This window comes from Neophocaena asiaeorientalis, unplaced genomic scaffold, assembly GCF_003031525.2.
Source record: "Neophocaena asiaeorientalis asiaeorientalis breed wild unplaced genomic scaffold, Neophocaena_asiaeorientalis_V1.1 scaffold357, whole genome shotgun sequence".
NCBI lineage: Eukaryota > Metazoa > Chordata > Mammalia > Artiodactyla > Phocoenidae > Neophocaena > Neophocaena asiaeorientalis.
In genome coordinates, this window is record NW_020173270.1 from 921392 (window position 1) to 930923 (window position 9532).

The window sequence follows — 9532 nt, forward strand, 5'->3', positions numbered from 1 at the left end:
ACTGCGCCACCAGGGAAACCCAGTTCCTATTTTTTAAAAAATCAGCATTCTTCAGAACTTCTGGGAAAATTATATTTTTATAAATAAACAAGGACTCTCCCTCCTGTGAGCGCCAGCACCAAATCCACACCTCAGGGTTGTAACTTTGATTTTATTACACCAAATTGTAAGCCGGACACCCAGGAACACTTTTCAGACTACACATCCCAGGATCCCCTGGGATATATTCAGTTGATTTAGACAACATTTGTGGGAAATTCGAAACTGCAGCCCGATGCTGACGTCAGCTACCTCTTTGCCTTCACTTGCCCTCACAGGAAAGATTAATAGCATTGGCCAAGGAGTTGGTGTTTCTTTCTTAAGTCTCAGCTATCGCAGGTGGGTTCTCTTTCGTTTCTAGCCCGTGTCTTTCCCTTACTGATCATATATCACCGTCTCTGACCATCTCCCAGTTCCTCTGAGGATTCACCAAGTGAAGAGATGAGGCGGGAACAACAAATATTTCAGTGCCTACCATATATCCAGACCCTGTGTAGATACAACTGGGAGCAGAAGACATGGTTTCTGCCCTCCTGTAGCCCATGGTCAAGGGCGGTGAGGAGTGGACAGTTATTTGTATTTTATTAATGTACAACCAGAAACCCTGAGAAGTGCTCTAGGAAAAAGTAGCTTGCAGAAGTCATAAACAATGTATTTTTTGCCTTGTATTCATAATTATTCTTCGATTCTTCGTCTTGTTCACCATTTTATTTACTGGCACACAGTAGGGGCTTCACCCATATTTGAACGTTGAGTAGATGAATTCTTGGTCACAATGGATGTATGATAAACATTTGTGAGATTAAATGGAATTGGTGAGGTCACGCAGCTCCTTCTCCAATGGTGTGGATTTCGCCAGCTCTGTGCAAGAGTAGAGCTACTTAGCCTGTTACGATTTTAGTTCAACCCAAGAAGCCCTTTTGACCTTTCTTTACCTGTTATCATCAGATACCTTGGAACGTCATGGAACAGATTAATCCCTCTTTCAGGTAACAGCCTGCATATATCCAGTTGCTGAATAAGTACCTACTGATGATGTCAGGAGCTGTGAGAAGCACTTGATAAATATTTTAAGGCAGCTTTAGATCCTTCCTCCAGCTCCCGTTTTAGGAGAAACAGCCCCAGTTCCTTAAACAATTTCTCATGTGACATGGTGAGTTCCTTTATCAGCTAGTTTCACTCCCCCGCCCCCAAACATTTTGAGGGTGATTTGAGTCTTGCCTTCTCCCTCTCCCCAGCTGGGGATAGGAGAGCGCAGGAGGGGGCTTTGGGACTTCTCATGTACGGGGACCACCGAAGCCCTTGCCGGGGGTCCTTCTCGAATTGCAAGGGAGGAAGAGATTACCCTCAGAGAGAAGGGGGATGATGGGTCCTTTCAGGGTGTGGGGATGGCAATGACGACAAGCCCTCAGGAAGGGAGGGGACAATGCCAGACCCCTTCTCAGGAAGGAGGAGCAATACGGGGACCCTTGAGGAAGGCGGGGAGTATGACCCTGGGGGTCCCCTTCGGAAAGGATGACATAGGAGGGGACCCCTCAAGAAGAGGGGGTGACGCCAGGGTCGGTCTCCCTCAGGAAGGATAATGCTGGGGCCCCATCAGCAAGGGGCCTGACACCAGGATTCCCTAAAGAAGTGGGAACGACTCTGGCGTCGCTCTCAGAAAGAAGAGACGCTACTAGGGTTCACTTCAGGAGGGCGAGAGGATGCTGGAGTCCCCCTCAGTACGGCAGGAATGACGCTAGGGTACTCTCAGGAAAGGGGGATGACGCCAGGGTCTCCCTAAGAAAATGGGAACGGCGCTGGGGTCTCTCTCAGGAAGGGAGTGACGCCAGGTCCCCTCACCCGCCTCAGGGTTCGTCGCACCTGCCTCGGTCCAAGCTCCTCGGCTCCCTCGGTCATCTGGTTCGAAAAAACGAAGCGGCCGCACCTCTCATTGGCTGCTTTATTGGCTAATGACAGCTACGACAGCCAATCGTAGCTCGCGGAAGAAAATCTCCCGCGCGACTTTGGCACGCCTTCTTCCCAGTCTACGCGCCGCGCGCCTTCATGCCTGCTGTAGTTCTTCAGATCCACTCTAGGGGGCGCACGGGGGTTCGAACACCTAGTCCTACCTCCTTCCTCGCCTGTGACCCATTTTACAGGACAGTACCTACTTAGCAGGGCTGTTACGAGAGCTAAGTGCAATAATTTATGTAAAACAGTGCCTGGCACATGGTAATCGCCTGGCAAACCTGAGCTGTTATTATTTGCATTTTACAGCGAGGGAAACTGAAGCACAGCATGAGTAAGTAATCTGCTCAAACTAACTCAGTCATTAACTGGCAGAGTCGCGACCAGAATCCAGAGTCTGTGTGCTTATCTACTATGCTTCTGTGGCTCCCAGATAACAAATACTGGCTATGTCTTTCCTCTGATTACGAAACAACTTCCCCTTGATTATGAAAGTAATACATGTTCATTGCAAAAATTCAGAAAACATCCAAGACTACAGAACAGAAAACACCAGTGTCTTTTAATCCATTCACTGGAGACTGTAAATATTTTGATGAACAAGCTGCTTTTTCTATGCAGATATGTAGGATGGTATAAAGCAGAACATTTAAAATTTTTTTATTTTTATTTATTTATTTATTTTTGGCTGCATTTGGGTCTTCATTGCTGCGCAGGGGCTTTCTCTAGTTTCTGTGAGCAGGGTCTTGTTGCGGAGCATGGGCTCTAGGCGCGTGGGCTTCAGTAGTTGTGGCTCGTGGGCTCTAGAGCGCAGGCTCAATATTTGTGGCACACAGACTTAGTTGCTCTGCGGCATGTGGGATCTTCCCCGACCACGGCTTGAACCCGTGTCCCTTGCATTGGCAGATGGATTCTTAACCACCGCGCCACCAGGGAAGCCCATGCAGAACGTTTTGAAGCCCATTCTTCTCATTGTGAACATCTTGTCATTTCAATAAATACAGACCCACCTCATTGTTTTTATTTTTATTTATAATATTTTATTTTTTTAATTATTATTTATTTTATCTATTTATTTTGGGCTGTGTTGGGTCTTTGTTGCTGCACACGGGCTTTCTCTAGTTGCAGCGAGTGGGGGCTACTCTTCGTTGCGGTACGCAGGCTTCTCATTGCGGTGGCTTCTCTTCTTGTGGAGCATGGGCTCTAGGCGTGCAGGCTTCAGTAGTTGTGGCACAAGGGCTCAGTAGTTGTGGCTCACGGGCTCTAGAGCGCAGGCTCAGTAGTTGTGGCGCATGGGCTTAGTTGCTCTGCGGCATGTGGGATCTTCCCGGGCCAGGAATCGAACCTGTGTCCCCTACATTGGTAGGCAGATTCAGCAGGCTCAGTAGTTGTGGCGCATGGGCTTAGTTGCTCTGCGGCATGTGGGATCTTCCCGGGCCAGGAATCGAACCTGTGTCCCCTGCATTGGTAGGCAGATTCTTAACCACTGCGCCACCAGGGAAGTCCCACCTCATTGTTTTTAATAAGTGCATATTACTCCACCATACAGGAAGCATAATTTCATGACTACCTAGTGTTGGACATCTGGGTTCTTCACAATTCTTCACTATTCTGACCAGCACTAGAATGGGCATTTGGTACCTGCAACTTTAGGTTTTCATCCAACTGGTTCTTCTTTTTTTTCAAACTTTTTTATTGGAGTAAAATTGCTTTACAATGTTGTGTTAGTTTCTGCTGTACAATGAAGCGAATCAGCTGTATATATATCTATAACCCCTCCCTCTTGGACCTCCCTCCCCACCCCCACCCCCATCCCATCCATCTAGGTCATCACAGAGCACTAAGCTGAGCTCCCTGTGCTATACAGCAGGTTCCTACTAGCTATTTTACTCCTGGTAGTGTATTTATGTCAAACCTAATCTCCCAATTCGTCCCACCCTTCCCTTCCCCCAATGTGTCCACATGTCAGTTCTCTACGTCTACGTCGCTATTCCTGCCCTACAAATAGGTTCGTCTGTACCATTTTTTCTAGATGCCACATATATGCGTTAAAATACGAAATTTTTCTCTTTCTGGCTTACTTCACTCAGTATGACAGACTCTAAGTCCATCCACATCTCTACAAATGACCCAATTTCATTCCTTTTTATGGCTGAGTAATATTCCATTGTATATACATACCACATCTTTATCTATTCATCTATCATTGGACGTTTAAAAAAATTATTTACTTATTGATTTATTGATTTTTGGCTGTGTTGGGTCTTCGTTGTGGTGCACGGGCTTCTCATTGCAGTGGCTTCTCAGCACGGGCTCTAGGCATGTGGGCTTCAGTAGTTGTGGCGCACAAGCTCAGTAGTTGTGGCACACAGGCTTAGTTGCTCCACGGCACGTGGGATCTTACTGGACTAGGGCTCAAACCCGTGTACCCTGCATAGGCAGGTGGATTCTTAACCCCTGGGCCACCAGGGAAGTCCCTGGACATTTTAAAAATAAATTTATTTATTTGTTTTTATTTTTGGCTGTGTTGGGTCTTCGTTGCTGTGCGCGGGCTTTCTCTAGTTGCTCTGGGCGGGGGCTACTATTCGTTGCGGTGCGCGATCTTCTCATTGTCGTGGCTTCTCTTGTGGCAGAGCACGGGTTCTAGGCCTGCGGGCTTCAGTAGGTGTGGTGCACGGGCTTTAGAGCTCAGGCTCAGTAGTTGTGGTGCATGGGCTTCATTGCTCTACGTCACGTGGGATCTTCCTGGGCCAGGGCTCGAACCCGTGTCCCCTGCATTGGCAGGAGGATTCTTAACCACTGCGCCACCAGGGAAGCCCCACTGGACATTTAGGTTGTTTCCATGTCCTGGCTATTGTAAATCGTGCTGCAATGAACACTGTGGTACATGTGTCCTTTTGAATTATGGTTTTCTCAGGGTATATGCCCAGTAGTGGGATTGCTTGGTCATATGGTAGTTCTATTTTTAGTTTTTTAAGGAACCTCCATACTGTTCTCCATAGTGGCTGTATCAATTTACATTCTCACCAACAGTGCAAAAGGGTTCCCTTTTCTCCACACCCTTTCCAGCATATGTTGTTCGTAGATTTTTTGATAATGGCCATTCTGACTGGTGTGAGGTGATACCTCACTGTAGTTTTGATTTGCAAAAATATGGAACGCTTCACGAATTTGTGTGTCATCCTTGTGCAGGGGCCATGCTAATCTTCTCTGTATGGTTCCAATTTTAGTATATGTGCTGCCGAAGTGAGCACCAACTGGTTCTTTAGGATAAATATTTTTAAGAGTGCAACGTCTGCGTCAACATGCATGCACAGTTATGTTTTAGATAAATATTGTCAGACGACTCCTGGAGAGCTGTATGTGCTAATTTCTACCAGCACTAACAAACTATGAAAGTGCTTTGCCCACCCCTGGATGGTCCATCTTTTCATTATTTGCCAATAGGTGAAAAAAGAAAACTCTTCTTTTCATTTTACTTCCATATATTTTGATGCTGAGAAAGAGGGAGAAATATTACCCACATCTCAGAATTTTGTGCATGTGAACTAAAATAGCGATAATAATATAAAAGTACCAGGCAGCTATCATTGTCAAACAGGCATTGGGTGAAGTGAGATCCCTGCCTTATTTCCCTGAATTTTCTCAACACTGTGAGATCACTTCTCAGCCTCAGTTTCCTCATCTGCAAAATGATAGTACATATCTCAAGAACAGCTGGAAAGTTGATAAAATAATCCGAGTAAAGAGTTTAGCATAGGGCAGAGCCCTCTAAAGCCTGAGCGAGGTGGAGCCATTTGCCCCAGACCCCTGTAGCTTGCAAGTGGCTGACGTCAACTTCAAAGAATGAACTGACTCCACCCCTTCCCAGGGCCCCCTGTCCTGTTCAGATTACAGGGCTTCTCTGCCCTTGGCCACCTTTCCCTGAGGAAAGATGAACTCCCCAACAGGAGAATTTTAAAGAGCCAGCTGACGGTCACATGCCACCTCTATCCTTTGACCCACATTCTCAGACTGTCACCAAGTCCCAACTCAGGAGGCATGTGGGACATCACTCCTACCCTTTTACACTTGGGAAAACTGAGGCCCAGAGCGAGAAGGCTCACCCAGAGCCGCCCACCTAACCCCTGCAGGCTGGGATTGATACTGTCGCCTCCTGACCCCCAGCCCAACACCCTTTCCCCGACTCTGCTTCCCTTTGAGACACCCTCGGGAAAACAACTGTGTCTCCTCGTTGCTTCTTGCGCAAAATTCAGATTCCCTGGAAACTTCTACCTAGTTTTTCAGCTTTGCTCCGCCCCCCTGGGTTCAGGCTGGCCCCTGCTCCTCTGGCCCAGGATATCTACTATGAATCTTTAAGCCAAAGTTAACTCTCTCGCTTAAGTGCCAATACTGCACAGTCAGATATAGCAGCCATTGGCTAAACGTGGCTACTTAATGTAAAGGAAAATTAAAACTCTAGTTCGATTGCACTAGCCACATTTCAGGTGCTTAATAGCCATGTACGGCTAGTGGCTACCTTATTGGATAGCGCAGACATAGAACATTCTCATCATCATAGAAAGTTTCACTGGACATCCTTCTGTAGTCTGGAACTTTTGTTAACCCCATTTTATAAATGAAACAATTGCAGGTCAGAGAGATCATGCCCAAGGTCACACAGCTAGAACTGGGATCCAAACCAGTCCTTGGCCACTAGAGACAAACAGCAGAGTAGGTGGGTCGGCCTATCCTCAGATCCAGGGAAGCTGCCATCTTTTTTTTTTTTTTTTCTCAGTATTTTTTATTTGGCTCCGTCGGGTCTTAGTTGTGGTGTGCAGGTTCTTTGTTGCGGCACGCGGGATCTCTAGTTGTGGCTCTCGGGCCCTAAAGCACGCGGGCTTAGTTGCCTCGCGGCATGTGGGATCTTAATTCCCTGACCAGGGATCGAACCCGCATCCCCTGCATTGGAAGGCAGATTCTTAACCACTGGACCACCAGGGAAGTCCCATCATTTTGTTTCAGAAGACACATGCTGTGAATATATACTGGTCCCACTTTGCTTAACCACTTAAGGACTGTGTGTGTACGTGTGTATCTCTGTTTATTACACACCGGAGGCAGCCCGTATTCTAGTCTGAAAACCTGCATCACAAACACTTCCTCCATCTTTATCTTTATTCACAAGGGAAGTTTTGCTCATTAGCATAATAAATGGCAGAAACGTTTTATTGGTGAAATCGGGGCTTGTTAATTAGGCTGATAAAGGTTGGAAAAATGGGCTCCTAGGGGTGGAGTTAACAGTATTCAAATATGTGGATTGGTTAAAATACCTGAGACTCCCTAGCTCCCCGATCCTGTATGAACTCGTCAGAAAAACAGAGCTAAAATCCGAAGCTGGTCCTGTGTGAACTTGGAGGATTCAGCTTGCCTGAGATACATCGTAAGGATGTATCTTTAGGATAGTCAAGTTTGTTTGTTTGTTTTGGTTTTGGTTTAATGCAGCGTGAGGGCTGCAACACTATCATGGCCAGAATTCATGGAACTTACAGATGTAAATTCTCTTGTGCTAATAAATCAAGTTTAATGTCTGCAGGGCAGAATTTGATCCAAGTGCTTTTATCATGACCTGGCAACCAGATGTTGGAGGCGGGGGTCAGTCAGGTTTCCAGGAATGACTATTCATGGGCTTTAGGATAGTCAAGTTTGTTTGTTTGTTTGGTTTTGGTTTAATGCAGCGTGAGGGCTGCAACACTATCATGGCCAGAATTCATGGAACTTACAGATGTAAATTCTCTTGTGCTAATAAATCAAGTTTAATGTCTGCAGGGCAGAATTTGATCCAAGTGCTTTTATCATGACCTGGCAACCAGATGTTGGAGGCGGGGGTCAGTCAGGTTTCCAGGAATGACTTCGTGGTACCAGGAGAACCCGAGTTGCGTCAGATATGCTCCACGTGAGAGAAACAAGGCTTACCTGGGTCTGCTGGCCTCCAAAAACTGCGTGGTCTGAACCTCCACTTTACAACCTGCAGCCCCTGTGCCTGGACCTGGTCCAGGCCAGGGGGCTGCCTCCCACCAAACTATCTGTACCCCCTTCAAGTTCTATCTGCTTGGGAAGGGGCAGGGACAGAGCCCGCTCATTTTCCCCACCCCTCCCCAGACAGATAGCGAGAGAGACACACACCTTGAGAAACAGGATGGGAAACGAAGCCACATCAGCCAGGAAGATCGGTGAAAGCCTCGGTTTAATTGGAGACAAGATCGAAGGATTGAGTATCCATCAGCAGACCGACTGATCCGACTGACTGATCATCGAGCAGCTCAAGGGGGTCCTGACTCCTCCTCCCCCGCCCCCCGGGGTCCCTGTCCCCAGTTGCCAATCACTCCTGGCCCTGGGGCCGGGGGAGGGGCAGGCTCTGCGCAGTCCTCCCTCACCCGCTCTGATGACATGACTCGCCGTTCAACAACAGCGCTGAGTCCACACTTCCGGGGGTCTATGGTACAGTTTGTATAATACAGCAGGAATGGAGACTCCCATCGGGAGACCCCCAAACCCTCCTTCCCCTGAGTCAGCGGGGGAAGGGCAAGTTTATTTTCCCTTTTTGCCTCTGTAGAATAATTTACAAACCAACCTTACAGTATGTACAAAAAAAAGAAAGAAAGAAAGAAAGAGAAGAAAAGAAACAAAGAAAGAAGGAAAACCAAAGAAAAAAAAAAAACAAACAAAAGGCCCACTCCGGTGGCCGGCTGGGACTGAAACTACTTTCGCTACAAAAATGAACCCTGTACAGCATCATGGGGGTGGGAGCGGGTGGTACTCCCCACAGGGAAGGACAGACAGATGGAAGGCTGGGGGGAGCTGGGGGCTACAGTACCGTGTGCTCCGAACTGGAGGGGAGAGAGATGAGAGAGAGAGGCCGGTCCTGCCCAGCTGCAGAGCCAGGCTGAGGGGCAGAGCGGAAGGGGAAGAGGGGGTCTTTCTTTCCAAACAGCCCCCCATGGCTTGGAGAAAAATGGCCTTGCATCTGTCTGTCGTATTGCTTGGGGGAAGAGCTAGGGGTAGAGGGGGAGGCTTGGCAAGGTGCGGGCAAAGGAGAAATTACCTTGGTTGCCAGGGTGGGAAGGGCTGCCCAGAAAGGGGACGTGGGTGTACACCGTTATTGCTTCCTCCTAGGGCAAAGAGTCGGGGAGGGGGGGTAGGAGGATGCTGGGGAGGGGGCTGTGCCCACGATGGGGGCTCTAGGCCTGGCCCTACTCCACCCAAGGTGCAGGTGGGAGCCACTGCAACCCCCCCTCCTATGGCCGTGGGAATCATTAAGGCAGAAACAAGAGGAGAAGCAGCTGGAAGGAGGGGTGCGGCTCCAAGCCATCCCCCGCCCCCGCAAACGGAGAAAATTCAAACGGAAACCAGACTGGAAGGGAAAAGGGGTGGCCGGTGGAGGGGGGAGGTGGATCACACCCTCCTCAAACGTCAGACCCCAGGTGGGTGGTGTGAATGTCCCTCCAACATCCTACCCCTGCCTCCTAAAATCCCCACATCTCCCCCCTGCCCGTCCCCCAAG

General features: G+C 48.3%; 1 non-coding gene across 1 annotated transcript; it reads right to left on the reverse strand.

The window, feature by feature from the left end:
• Positions 1-5136: 5136 nt before the first annotated feature.
• Positions 5137-5243, reverse strand: LOC112400350 (U6 spliceosomal RNA). Its single transcript, XR_003003388.1, has one exon. It is a non-coding gene; the product is annotated as a U6 spliceosomal RNA (small nuclear RNA).
• Positions 5244-9532: the final 4289 nt, after the last annotated feature.